The sequence below is a fragment of the Chanodichthys erythropterus genome, chromosome 20, assembly GCF_024489055.1.
Source record: "Chanodichthys erythropterus isolate Z2021 chromosome 20, ASM2448905v1, whole genome shotgun sequence".
NCBI classification, from domain to species: Eukaryota; Metazoa; Chordata; class Actinopteri; order Cypriniformes; family Xenocyprididae; genus Chanodichthys; species Chanodichthys erythropterus.
The window spans coordinates 6,677,969-6,691,359 of NC_090240.1; the positions used below are offsets into that span (position 1 = coordinate 6,677,969).

At 46.8% G+C, this 13,391-nt stretch overlaps 3 non-coding genes and 2 pseudogenes across 3 annotated transcripts; all 5 read left to right on the forward strand.

Annotated features, from left to right (window-relative positions):
* LOC137009999 (U1 spliceosomal RNA) lies at positions 1-164 on the forward strand. The gene has a single exon (XR_010893081.1). It is a non-coding gene; the product is annotated as a U1 spliceosomal RNA (small nuclear RNA).
* Positions 165-3,393: 3,229 nt separating this feature from the next.
* Positions 3,394-3,557, forward strand: LOC137010000 (U1 spliceosomal RNA). Its single transcript, XR_010893082.1, has one exon. It is a non-coding gene; the product is annotated as a U1 spliceosomal RNA (small nuclear RNA).
* A 5,943-nt stretch (positions 3,558-9,500) lies between these two features.
* On the forward strand, positions 9,501-9,668 carry LOC137010312 (U2 spliceosomal RNA; annotated as a pseudogene).
* Positions 9,669-11,747: 2,079 nt separating this feature from the next.
* LOC137010001 (U1 spliceosomal RNA) lies at positions 11,748-11,911 on the forward strand. Its single transcript, XR_010893084.1, has one exon. It is a non-coding gene; the product is annotated as a U1 spliceosomal RNA (small nuclear RNA).
* Positions 11,912-12,766: 855 nt separating this feature from the next.
* Positions 12,767-12,970, forward strand: LOC137010313 (U2 spliceosomal RNA; annotated as a pseudogene).
* The last annotated feature ends 421 nt before the right edge of the window (positions 12,971-13,391 follow it).

Consider the following 13,391-nt stretch of genomic DNA (forward strand, 5'->3'; position numbering starts at 1 on the left):
ATACTTACCTGGCAGGGGAGACACCATGATCAGGAAGGTGGTTCACCCAGGGCGAGGCTCGGCCATTGCACTCCGGTTGTGCTGACCCCTGCGAATTCCCCAAATGTGGGAATCTCGACTGCATAATTTATGGTAGTGGGGGACTGCGTTCGCGCTCTCCCCTGGACATACTGGTTGAAAGCAGATTAGGTGGTGCAGAGAGAACCTGTGGTTTCTAACAGTCGTAGCGTTGTCTGTGGCTCCGTGTGTGTTTGCACGCCCCTTTTATGGAATCGGGTGTTGCGTGCGCTCGCCTGGTTTCGCAAAGTTCTGAGTTTTCCTTCAGGGACGACAGGCTTTTGGGGGCACTCGACCATGGCCGTTTTCTAAATGACCCCGTGTTCGCTATTGTCACGACCGGCTCAAAGCCGTGACAAATGAAACGGAGGACATAGTCAGCTTGGTAGGTTGCAACAAAAAGAGATTTATCAGCATAAATAAGAAAATATATGAAACAAGAAATCAACAAAACCAAACACAATTTCTGTCAGACACATCAATAACCAAACATCAGACAGAACCACATTTAAATGAATAAGGAACTCAAAATAAACAAACAAAGACCAAAATCAAAACCAAAGCACCCAGGAGCAAGCAACACACCACGCCAAACAAAGCCCAAGCTTTATAGAGGGAAGCACGGGTGTACATGGTTCACTTGATGAGTCTCCCAGCCACACCCACTGGCCGGCCGTAGCAGGAAGAACAAGGGACTCGTCACACTATCCAAATGTTAAAATTGAGCTTCCCCCCCCCCCTCCTGATCAAGAACGACCTAGGGAGTCCAGAGAATTGTACTGCGGTGCTTTTGTGGAGGTCGATGGAAAAACCTAGGACCAGTTCGCGAAAGCAGGTTGTTTCAAATCATCTCCACTATTTAACAAACGATCTGATCGACAGCAGTGGTCCTAGAGGCAAAGTACGAAACCCACCGCGGCCCAGATGGGCGTCGCCTTTGCCGGCTCTGCCCCCACTGCTTGGCAATGGCATCGCTTCTCGGCCTTTTGGCTAAGATCAAGTGTAGTGTCGATGGCTACGCCGAGAGAGGATGTACCCTTGCCGGCCATGGTGGTGCGGTTAAAGAATTCAGTAAGAATCCGAGTGTTACAAGATGCTGATCGGTCTGTCAAGCAAAGGTTCAGGAGGGAGTTCTTGGTGATGGATGTCTTGAAAGGAGTTTTCAACATTGCTGCTTCTTCAGTGTTTTGTCTTCAGGATTTTTCAACTGTAGGATTTATGGACTTGACATTTTTCAATTTGACGGACTGTGTGAGCTTTTTTGAGTCTTGGGGAAAGAAAAAACATAAACTCTTGGAAGGCTTGCAGCTTCAACCTTTGTTTGCCCAGGATTATATTCCACTCACAGTTCATCTATACAACCCGTTTGTGGAAGATAGAGAGGTTTTGACCTTTCTTTCAAGACACTGCGAGACAGTAAAAGGAGGAGAGCGAGTGAGGGACCGCTTTGGAATCTGGACAGGCAAAAGGCGGTACCTTGTTAAGCTGCGCTTCGATCCTGCTGCCTCTGGAGCCCTAATCCACCCGCCTGGGACCTTTTCCATTGGGCCCAACAGAGGTTTTCTTTATTACCCCAGGACAGCCTATGTACTGTAGGAGATGTGGTGGGGAAGAACACATTAAGGCTGATTGTGAGGGACAACGTTGTCGTTTTTGTGGTGCTGCAGATCATGTTGCTTCAGTCTGCCCTGCCCCGAAGCATTGCAGTCTTTGTGGTAAGCCTGATCATCTTTATCGAACATGTCCTTCTAGGAGTAGGTCATATGCAGGTCTTTTGAAGGAAGGTGAGGATCTACAGGCAGACCTCGAGGCCATACTTATCAGTTTGCCTGAAGTAATGGATGATCAACCTGGAGGATTGACAAGTGAAGGGACACAGGAGACGGGGGTATCAGGAGAGAAGGAGGCTGTTGTGAATGAGCAATTAGACTCTAATGATGGGGACCTGATTACTTTGTCCTTAGACGAAAAAGGGGCCACAGAAGTGGGAACTGAACAGCAGGTGAATTCATCTCAAGTTTGGTCAGAGCTGGATTTTACAGATGTCTTGTCTGGAGCCTTGGGGGTGGAAAAAGTGCAAGAAATCTTAGAACCTGCACCTGGATCAGCCCATCGACGAGAGAGAGTCCATGGTGGATCAGAGATGGATATTTCGTATATTGGAGTCAGTGCTTCAAGAACCCCTACGCACAGACGTATGCAAGACATGGTTTTCAGCTGTCTCGTTCCTTGTGTCAAGCCACTCTTGAACAACAGACAGCGTCAGAGGCGCCTCGACAAAAAGGACTGGACTGCTGCTGAGTGGTCCAAAGTTACGTTCTCTGATGAAAGTCAATTTGGCATTTCCTTTGGAAATCGGGGTCCCAGAGTCTGGAGGAAGAGAGGAGAGGCACACAATCCACGTCGCTTGAGGGCCAGCCTAAAGTTTCCACAGTCAGTGATGGTTTGGGGTGCCATGTCATCTGCTGGTGTTGGCCCACTGTGTTTTCTGAGGTCCAAGGTCAACGCAGCCGTATACCAGGAAGTTTTAGAGCACTTCATGCTTCCTGCTACTGACCAACTTTATGGAGATGCAGATTTCATTTCCCAACAGGACTTGGCACCTGCACACAGTGCCAAAGCTACCAGTACCCGGTTTAAGGACCATGGTATCCCTGTTCTTAATTGGCCAGCAAACTCGCCTGACCTTAACCCCATAGAAAATCTACGGGGTATTGTGAAGAGGAAGATGCCATATGCCAGACCCAACAATGCAGAAGAGCTGAAGGCCACTATCAGAGCAACCTGGGCTCTCATAACACCTGAGCAGTGCCACAGACCGATCGACTCCATGCCACGCCGCATTGCTGCAGTAATTCAGGCAAAAGGAGCCCCAACTAAGTATTGAGTGCTGCACATGCTCATACTTTTCATGTTTATAATTTTCAGTTGGCCAAGATTTCTAAAAATCCTTTCTTTGTATTGGTCTTAAGTAATATTCTAAATTTGCTGAGATACCGGATTTGGGATTTTCCTTAGTTGTCAGTTATAATCATCAAAATTAAAAGAAATAAACATTTGAAATATATCAGTCTGTGTGCAATGTACATAATATACAAGTTTGACTTTTTGAAAGGAATTAGTGAAAGAAATCAACTTTATGATGACATTCTAATCATACGACCAGCACCTGTAGGTGCTTGGCAGTTTGCCGGCTTGAAGGCATGGTCACGGAAATCGCAGTCAAGTAATGGAAGGGACACGCCCTTCCTTTGCTTGGGGTGGGGGAGGGGGGTCACCGTTGATGAGGACGGCAAAGAGGGATAGGGTAGCCTCTGACTGGAGGCCTGGGGACTTATACTTACCTGGCAGGGGAGACACCATGATCAGGAAGGTGGTTCACCCAGGGCGAGGCTCGGCCATTGCACTCCGGTTGTGCTGACCCCTGCGAATTCCCCAAATGTGGGAATCTCGACTGCATAATTTATGGTAGTGGGGGACTGCGTTCGCGCTCTCCCCTGGACATACTGGTTGAAAGCAGATTAGGTGGTGCAGAGAGAACCTGTGGTTTCTAACAGTCGTAGCGTTGTCTGTGGCTCCGTGTGTGTTTGCACGCCCCTTTTATGGAATCGGGTGTTGCGTGCGCTCGCCTGGTTTCGCAAAGTTCTGAGTTTTCCTTCAGGGACGACAGGCTTTTGGGGGCACTCGACCATGGCCGTTTTCTAAATGACCCCGTGTTCGCTATTGTCACGACCGGCTCAAAGCCGTGACAAATGAAACGGAGGACATAGTCAGCTTGGTAGGTTGCAACAAAAAGAGATTTATCAGCATAAATAAGAAAATATATGAAACAAGAAATCAACAAAACCAAACACAATTTCTGTCAGACACATCAATAACCAAACATCAGACAGAACCACATTTAAATGAATAAGGAACTCAAAATAAACAAACAAAGACCAAAATCAAAACCAAAGCACCCAGGAGCAAGCAACACACCACGCCAAACAAAGCCCAAGCTTTATAGAGGGAAGCACGGGTGTACATGGTTCACTTGATGAGTCTCCCAGCCACACCCACTGGCCGGCCGTAGCAGGAAGAACAAGGGACTCGTCACACTATCCAAATGTTAAAATTGAGCTTCCCCCCCCCCCCCTCCTGATCAAGAACGACCTAGGGAGTCCAGAGAATTGTACTGCGGTGCTTTTGTGGAGGTCGATGGAAAAACCTAGGACCAGTTCGCGAAAGCAGGTTGTTTCAAATCATCTCCACTATTTAACAAACGATCTGATCGACAGCAGTGGTCCTAGAGGCAAAGTACGAAACCCACCGCGGCCCAGATGGGCGTCGCCTTTGCCGGCTCTGCCCCCACTGCTTGGCAATGGCATCGCTTCTCGGCCTTTTGGCTAAGATCAAGTGTAGTGTCGATGGCTACGCCGAGAGAGGATGTACCCTTGCCGGCCATGGTGGTGCGGTTAAAGAATTCAGTAAGAATCCGAGTGTTACAAGATGCTGATCGGTCTGTCAAGCAAAGGTTCAGGAGGGAGTTCTTGGTGATGGATGTCTTGAAAGGAGTTTTCAACATTGCTGCTTCTTCAGTGTTTTGTCTTCAGGATTTTTCAACTGTAGGATTTATGGACTTGACATTTTTCAATTTGACGGACTGTGTGAGCTTTTTTGAGTCTTGGGGAAAGAAAAAACATAAACTCTTGGAAGGCTTGCAGCTTCAACCTTTGTTTGCCCAGGATTATATTCCACTCACAGTTCATCTATACAACCCGTTTGTGGAAGATAGAGAGGTTTTGACCTTTCTTTCAAGACACTGCGAGACAGTAAAAGGAGGAGAGCGAGTGAGGGACCGCTTTGGAATCTGGACAGGCAAAAGGCGGTACCTTGTTAAGCTGCGCTTCGATCCTGCTGCCTCTGGAGCCCTAATCCACCCGCCTGGGACCTTTTCCATTGGGCCCAACAGAGGTTTTCTTTATTACCCCAGGACAGCCTATGTACTGTAGGAGATGTGGTGGGGAAGAACACATTAAGGCTGATTGTGAGGGACAACGTTGTCGTTTTTGTGGTGCTGCAGATCATGTTGCTTCAGTCTGCCCTGCCCCGAAGCATTGCAGTCTTTGTGGTAAGCCTGATCATCTTTATCGAACATGTCCTTCTAGGAGTAGGTCATATGCAGGTCTTTTGAAGGAAGGTGAGGATCTACAGGCAGACCTCGAGGCCATACTTATCAGTTTGCCTGAAGTAATGGATGATCAACCTGGAGGATTGACAAGTGAAGGGACACAGGAGACGGGGGTATCAGGAGAGAAGGAGGCTGTTGTGAATGAGCAATTAGACTCTAATGATGGGGACCTGATTACTTTGTCCTTAGACGAAAAAGGGGCCACAGAAGTGGGAACTGAACAGCAGGTGAATTCATCTCAAGTTTGGTCAGAGCTGGATTTTACAGATGTCTTGTCTGGAGCCTTGGGGGTGGAAAAAGTGCAAGAAATCTTAGAACCTGCACCTGGATCAGCCCATCGACGAGAGAGAGTCCATGGTGGATCAGAGATGGATATTTCGTCAGAGTCCGTGCTCGGAACAAGCTGTCGCAGGGCCTGGGAGGACCCTAAGGACCGGGTAACGGAGAAAGGATGTAAGTACAGCAAACTGGATGATGTTACAAGTCAGGACCCTGTGGGAGAGGACATTAGGGGGGAGGGTTTTGAAGAAAAGGGGAAAGATGAAGGGGAAGAAAGCACTGAGTGGGGGGACAGAACAGAGGTGGAAGGAGAAGAGGAAGAAATGATAACTGAATCTGGAGAATGGACTGAGGTTGTTTCGAGAAAGGCAAAAGGAGGGGGGGCAAGAAGGGGACAAAAAAATGGGGATGGGGAAGAAGTACATGAGGGCTAAGTGGGAGGGAAAGTGTTCTGGGGGTTTAAGGGTTATTTTATGGGTTTGATAAGAGTGGCAACTTTCAATGTAAGGGGAATTAAAATGGTACAACGGCGTACAGCTGTGTTTTTTTCTGTTAAAGATTTGCAGTATGACGTTTTGTTTTTACAAGAGTGCCACTTGGAGAATGATAAGGATGTAGAGGGGTTTTCTAAAGAGTGGACCTTGGGTCCATCTTTTTGGGGAGTGGGGAATGTTAAAGCAGATGGGGTGGGCATTTTATTTTATTCGTGGGATTTTGTTATTGAATCTGCTATTGTAATCATTCCAGGAAGGGTGGTGGTAGTAGATGTGAGGTGGAGAGGGATATCTTTTCGTTTTGTTAATGTTTATGCCCCAAGTAAATTGGGTGATCGGGAGGGGTTTTTGAATTGTTTGAATGCAATTTTGCATACCAACAAACTGCTAGTGCTGGGAGGGGACTTTAATGTGTCACTGGACAACGCTTCTGGCAGAGAGCTGGCCCAGTTGTCAGCAGGTTTCTCACTCTGTGACTCTTTTCGAGGGGCAGGAGGGCGGGTGCCCACATTCACTTGGCGGAACAGCAGGCAGGAGATGGCACGACTGGACTATCTTTTTCTGCCAGTCCATGTAAAGGTGTTTAACTATACCCAAGTACCAATGTGGTGTTCAGATCATTGTTTAGTGGGGGTGTGGGTGGAGGTGGAAGGGGAGAAGCGAGGGAGGGGGGTGTGGAGGTTCAATACTTCCTTTCTAAGTGATAGGAAATTTTGCACTGTTCTTTTCAATTTGGTAGCTGGGTGGAAAAATTTGCAAGGTTTGTTTCGGTCCCACGGTGAGTGGTGGGAGGGGTTCAAGGTGAGGGTTGCAGTCTTTTGTCGTAACTGGGGCAGAGAGAAGGCAAGAAGCAGGAGGGAAAAAATATGTAAGTGGTCAGAAGAACTACAGTCTCTGTGGACAGAGGGTGCTTTGGGAACAACTGAGGGATGGGCTAGGGCTAGTCATCTGCAGGGGGTAATGAAAGATCACTTTTGGGAGGAAGCAAAGTCCTCTTTGCAAGGGTCAAGTGTTAGGAAGCGGCTCCTTGATGAAAAACCTACTAGTTTCTTCTTTGCTACAGTGCGGGGAAGACAAAGGCGGAGTTATATGGAGGGTTTTGGGAGGGAAGGGAGAGTGGAAACGTCTGTAAAGGGAATGCTGGAGGTAGCTGGGAGTTTTTATAGGGAGTTATTTAGTGACAGGGGCCCTTCTAGTACAGCATTTGGGGGTGTTTTGGATGCTTTGGAGGGGAGTTTAGGGGATGAGGATAGGGCAGCACTGGAAGGGCCTTTGACTTTGCAGGAAGTAAGTACTGCAATTTCCTCACTTAAGAAAGGCACAGCTCCAGGATGTGAAGGCCTTCCAGCAGGTTTTTATGAGCTTGTTCTGCCATGGATAGGAAGTGAGCTGGTAGCTCTCTATCAGGAATGCTTCATGAAAGGTGATATGGTGGAGACAATGAGAACAGGGCTGGTGTCTCTTCTGTATAAGAAAGGTAAGAAGGAGGAGTTGGGGAATTGGAGGCCAATCACTCTGCTAACCACGGATTATAAAATATTGGCAAAAGTTCTGACAGAGAGACTTAAGAGGGTTATAGGGGTGGTAGTCCAGCCAGATCAAACCTGTGGTGTGCCTGGCAGGTCAATTTCTTTGAATTTGGCTCTAGTCAAAGACATAATAAGTTGGACAGAGCAGCGTCAGCTTCCTCTAGCAGTTTTGAGTCTTGACCAAGAGAAGGCCTTTGACAGGGTTAGTCATGTCTTCTTGGAGGCTACTTTAATGCGTATGGGGTTTGGGCCTGTGTTTAGGGCTTGGGTAAAGCTGCTTTACAGGAAGGCCTTCAGTAGAGTGGGGATAAATGGGTATTTCTCAGAAAAGGTGGAACAGTTAGGGGGTGTGCGTCAGGGGTGTCCTCTGTCCCCCCTTCTTTATGTTTTGTCTTTGGAACCTCTTTTGGCAACTTTGAGGGCTGCGCCTTCTTTTACAGGCGTACATTTGCCAGGAGGTGGGGGCGTATGTGCTAAAGTCGCTGCTCATGCAGATGACATGACCCTGTTTCTGACGTCGGACTATGATTTTGAGGTGGTGTGCAAAATAGTGGAAAGGTTTTGTAAAATATCTGGTGCGCGAGTAAATGTGGATAAGTCCTCTGTTATGTTTTTTGGTCAGTGGGCTGGTAGAACAGAGGTAAGAGGAGGTTTTAAAATTTGTACAGAGGGGTTGAAAATCTTAGGGGTTAGGTTTACTAGACGTAATAGCGCTAAGGAAAGCTGGGAAGCAAGGATGAAAGTAGTGCAGGCAAAGATAGCGAAGTGGAGTTCAAGGGGGTTATCTTTGTGGGGACGGTTAGAGGTGGTGAAGGCAGACTTACTCCCTAGTCTGAATTATTTAGCTTATGTGTTTCCAGTTCCTTTTTGGTATGGAAGAAAGTTAGAAAAGTTAATTTTTTCTTTTTTATGGAAAAATGGTACCGAAATGGTAGCCAGGTTGCAGATGTATAGACCAGTGAAAGAAGGGGGTAGGGGGGTTCCATGTATTCCTTTAAAAATGGAAGCTTTGTTTTGTTCATGTGCAGCGCTTCTGGCTGTCCGGGAGACAGTGCACAAGGCTAGATTTTTAGCTCAGTTCTGGCTAGCCTTTCCTTTGAGATCGTTGAGCAATTGGAGGGGTACAAGGCCATGGTCTACAAATAGGCCACAGTACTATCAGAGAGTGGCAGATATCATTGCCCTGAAGCCTTGGTGTTTACAGCAGTCCCTGATCTTGGAGCACAAGCAGTTGTATATCAGATTGAGGGATGAACTTGTGGAGGGGGTGGAGAAAGTTGTTTCTCCTTATGGAGTGGGTTGGATTAGGTTGCAGGCACCATTTCTTACTGGATTTTGCAAAGATTTGAATTGGTTAACAGTTCTAGGTCGGTTGCCAGTAAGGGAGAGGTTATATAGACATGGTGCAGGCAGGTCACCAAAGTGCCCGATTGGTTGTGGTCAAGACGAGACAATTGAGCATGTCTTTTGGGCATGTCCTGGAGCTGTTGCCCTTTGGAAATCAGTGAAGCGATGGTGGGAGGGATGGGGAGGGCCAAACATTACAAGGAATCTGGTGTTGTATGGGGAGGGTTTGGATAGTTTTCTAAAAGAACGGAGGAGAGTAATTTGGAGTACGATTTCAGAGGGGAAGCATGTTCTTTGGGAATGGAGAACAGTGTGTTTAAGGAAACAGATACCACGTTTGGGGGCAGAGAAATTGTTTTTACGTTTACTGGGTAAAATGTCTGCTGAGGTCAAAGTTTTCAAAGAGTATTATGGGGAGGAGGAGACCAGAGGGGTATGGAGAGGGCTTCAGAAGGTTGGGGTGGGATAGAGGGAGTGACAGTGTTTTTTGTGCTTTGGTTTTTGTTTGGTTTTTGAAAATTGATGTATATTTGTGTTTTGGTTTTGATTGTTCAGAGAATTGTATGACGATTTGTTAAAAGAGAATTTATTGTGTATCTTTGAACAATGAATTGGTTGTAAAGTATAGATTTGGTGTAAATAATAAAAAAAAAAAAAATCTGTTCTTATCAGTTTAATATCTGACTACATATTAAATGGATTTTTGGCTCATGGAGCCGGAACCGGGGCTTGCTCCGTCCACTCCACGCATCGACCTGGTATTGCAGTGTCTCCAGGAACGGTGTGCTTCCCCTTTTGGGGGACTGCAAATCGTTGTGGCTAATAGCAGAGGGAATGTCGCTGGAGCTTCACAAGGAGTCTCTATGTACCTGCGGTGGGGTGGCTGGCAGGGTGGCACCGTCTCGCACCCTTATGAAACGGTCGCCGTTGTTCCAAAGCAGCGGTTCCCAAACCAGCACTGCACGTCTTGAATGTCACTCTTGTCTGATGCGCCCGTCTGAGGTCTTGGAGTCTTTACCAACGCGCTGATGAGTTGGATCGGGTGTGTTTGATCAGGGAGACATCTAATCAAACACGCCTGACTGATGGGAACCACTGGTCTAAAGGACCGCAGCTCGTGTACAGGTGCTGGTCATATAATTAGAATGTCATCAAAAAGTTGATTTATTTCACTAATTCCTTTCAAAAAGTGAAACTTGTATATATCATATTCATTCATTACACACAGACTGAGAGGTTTCACATGTTTATTTCTTTTCATTTTGACTTTGAAAATCCCAAAATCACTATATCAGAAAATTAGAATATTGTGAAAAGGTTCAATATTGAAGACACCTGGTGCCACACACTCTTATCAGCTAATTAACTCAAAACACCTGCAAAGGCCTTTAAATGGTCTCTCAGTCTAGTTCTGTAGGCTACACAGTCATGGGGAAGACTGCTGACTTGACAGTTGTCCAAAAGACGACCACTGACACCTTGCACAAGGAGGCCAAAACACAAAAGGTCATTGCAAAAGAGGCTGGCTGTTCGCAGAGCTCTGTGTCCAAGCACATTAATAGAGAGGCGAAGGGAAGGAAAAGATGTGGTAGAAAAAAAAGTGTACTAGCAATAGGGATAACCGCACCCTGGAGAGGACTGTGAAACAGAACCCATTCAAAAATGTGGGGGAGATTCACAAAGAGTGGACTGCAGCTGGAGTCAGTGCTTCAAGAACCCCTACGCACAGACGTATGCAAGACATGGTTTTCAGCTGTCTCGTTCCTTGTGTCAAGCCACTCTTGAACAACAGACAGCGTCAGAGGCGCCTCGACAAAAAGGACTGGACTGCTGCTGAGTGGTCCAAAGTTACGTTCTCTGATGAAAGTCAATTTAGCATTTCCTTTGGAAATCGGGGTCCCAGAGTCTGGAGGAAGAGAGGAGAGGCACACAATCCACGTCGCTTGAGGGCCAGCCTAAAGTTTCCACAGTCAGTGATGGTTTGGGGTGCCATGTCATCTGCTGGTGTTGGCCCACTGTGTTTTCTGAGGTCCAAGGTCAACGCAGCCGTATACCAGGAAGTTTTAGAGCACTTCATGCTTCCTGCTGCTGACCAACTTTATGGAGATGCAGATTTCATTTCCCAACAGGACTTGGCACCTGCACACAGTGCCAAAGCTACCAGTACCCAGTTTAAGGACCATGGTATCCCTGTTCTTAATTGGCCAGCAAACTCGCCTGACCTTAACCCCATAGAAAATCTACGGGGTATTGTGAAGAGGAAGATGCCATATGCCAGACCCAACAATGCAGAAGAGCTGAAGGCCACTATCAGAGCAACCTGGGCTCTCATAACACCTGAGCAGTGCCACAGACCGATCGACTCCATGCCACGCCGCATTGCTGCAGTAATTCAGGCAAAAGGAGCCCCAACTAAGTATTGAGTGCTGCACATGCTCATACTTTTCATGTTTATAATTTTCAGTTGGCCAAGATTTCTAAAAATCCTTTCTTTGTATTGGTCTTAAGTAATATTCTAAATTTGCTGAGATACCGGATTTGGGATTTTCCTTAGTTGTCAGTTATAATCATCAAAATTAAAAGAAATAAACATTTGAAATATATCAGTCTGTGTGCAATGTACATAATATACAAGTTTGACTTTTTGAAAGGAATTAGTGAAAGAAATCAACTTTTTGATGACATTCTAATCATACGACCAGCACCTGTAGGTGCTTGGCAGTTTGCCGGCTTGAAGGCATGGTCACGGAAATCGCAGTCAAGTAATGGAAGGGACACGCCCTTCCTTTGCTTGGGGTGGGGGAGGGGGTCACCGTTGATGAGGACGGCAAAGAGGGATAGGGTAGCCTCTGACTGGAGGCCTGGGGACTCATACTTACCTGGCAGGGGAGACACCATGATCAGGAAGGTGGTTCACCCAGGGCGAGGCTCGGCCATTGCACTCCGGTTGTGCTGACCCCTGCGAATTCCCCAAATGTGGGAATCTCGACTGCATAATTTATGGTAGTGGGGGACTGCGTTCGCGCTCTCCCCTGGACATACTGGTTGAAAGCAGATTAGGTGGTGCCGAGAGAACCTGTGGTTTCTAACAGTCGTAGCGTTGTCTGTGGCTCCGTGTGTGTGTTTGCACGCCCCTTTTATGGAATCGGGTGTTGCGTGCGCTCGCCTGGTTTCGCAAAGTTCTGAGTTTTCCTTCAGGGACGACAGGCTTTTGGGGGCACTCGACCATGGCCGTTTTCTAAATGACCCCGTGGTCGCTATTGTCACGACCGGCTCAAAGCCGTGACAAATGAAACGGAGGACATAGGCAGCTTGGTAGGTTGCAACGAAAAGAGATTTATCAGCATAAATAAGAAAATATATGAAACAAGAAATCAACAAAACCAAACACAATTTCTGTCAGACACATCAATAACCAAACATCAGACAGAACCACATTTAAATGAATAAGGAACTCAAAATAAACAAAGACCAAAATCAAAACCAAAGCACCCAGGAGCAAGCAACACACCACGCCAAACAAAGCCCAAGCTTTATAGAGGGAAGCACGGGTGTACATGGTTCACTTGATGAGTCTCCCAGCCACACCCACTGGCCGGCCGTAGCAGGAAGAACGAGGGACTCGTCACACTATCCAAATGTTAAAGTTGAGCTCCCCCCCCCTGATGAAGAACGACCTAGGGAGTCCAGAGAATTGTACTGCGGTGCTTTTGTGGAGGTCGATGGAAAAACCCAGGACCAGTTCGCGAAAGCAGGTTGTTTCAAATCATCTCCACTATTTAACAAACGATCTGATCGACAGCAGTGGTCCTAGAGGCAAAGTACGAAACCCACCGCGGCCCAGATGGGCGTCGCCTTTGCCGGCTCTGCCCCCACTGCTTGGCAACGGCATCGCTTCTCTGCCTTTTGGCTAAGATCAAGTGTAGTATCTGTTCTTGAAATCTGCTGCTTCAAGCTCCAACAAGTTTTAAGGTAAGGTCTTTTAGTTATTTATTTGGTTATTTATTGTTGTATTTATTGTTGTTTTAAGGTTTTTAGGCTGTTGGTGTCTCCATCATGTCGGCTGCCCGTGCCGGCGTGCGGAGGCACCACAGCGTTCGCTTTTTATTTAGGGAGGTTGAGGGGAAGCTCCTGGGAATGTCCCGCATGGACTTTTCCAGGAAGCTGATCCAAAAGACCTTAGCTTTTAAATGTGATGATTTAAATTGTTTGATGACTCTGCCTCAGAACAAAGGATTTGATGTAAGTTTTAAAACTGCTGCCCTTCTTAATGACTTTTGGCAAAGGTTTGATTCAGTTAAAGCCCAGTTCTCCATGTTCACTGTGGAGAAACTATCGGATAACACACTTAAAACTGTGATTGTCAGGATGTTTAATGAAACAGTGACTGGAGATGATATTTGTGTCTGGTTGGGTAGATTTTGCACTGTTCGAGGCCAGCCTGTCAAAGTGTTAGATGAAGATGGCATCTGGACATGCTCCTGGCGAATTCCCATTAAACAATGGGAAGACGCT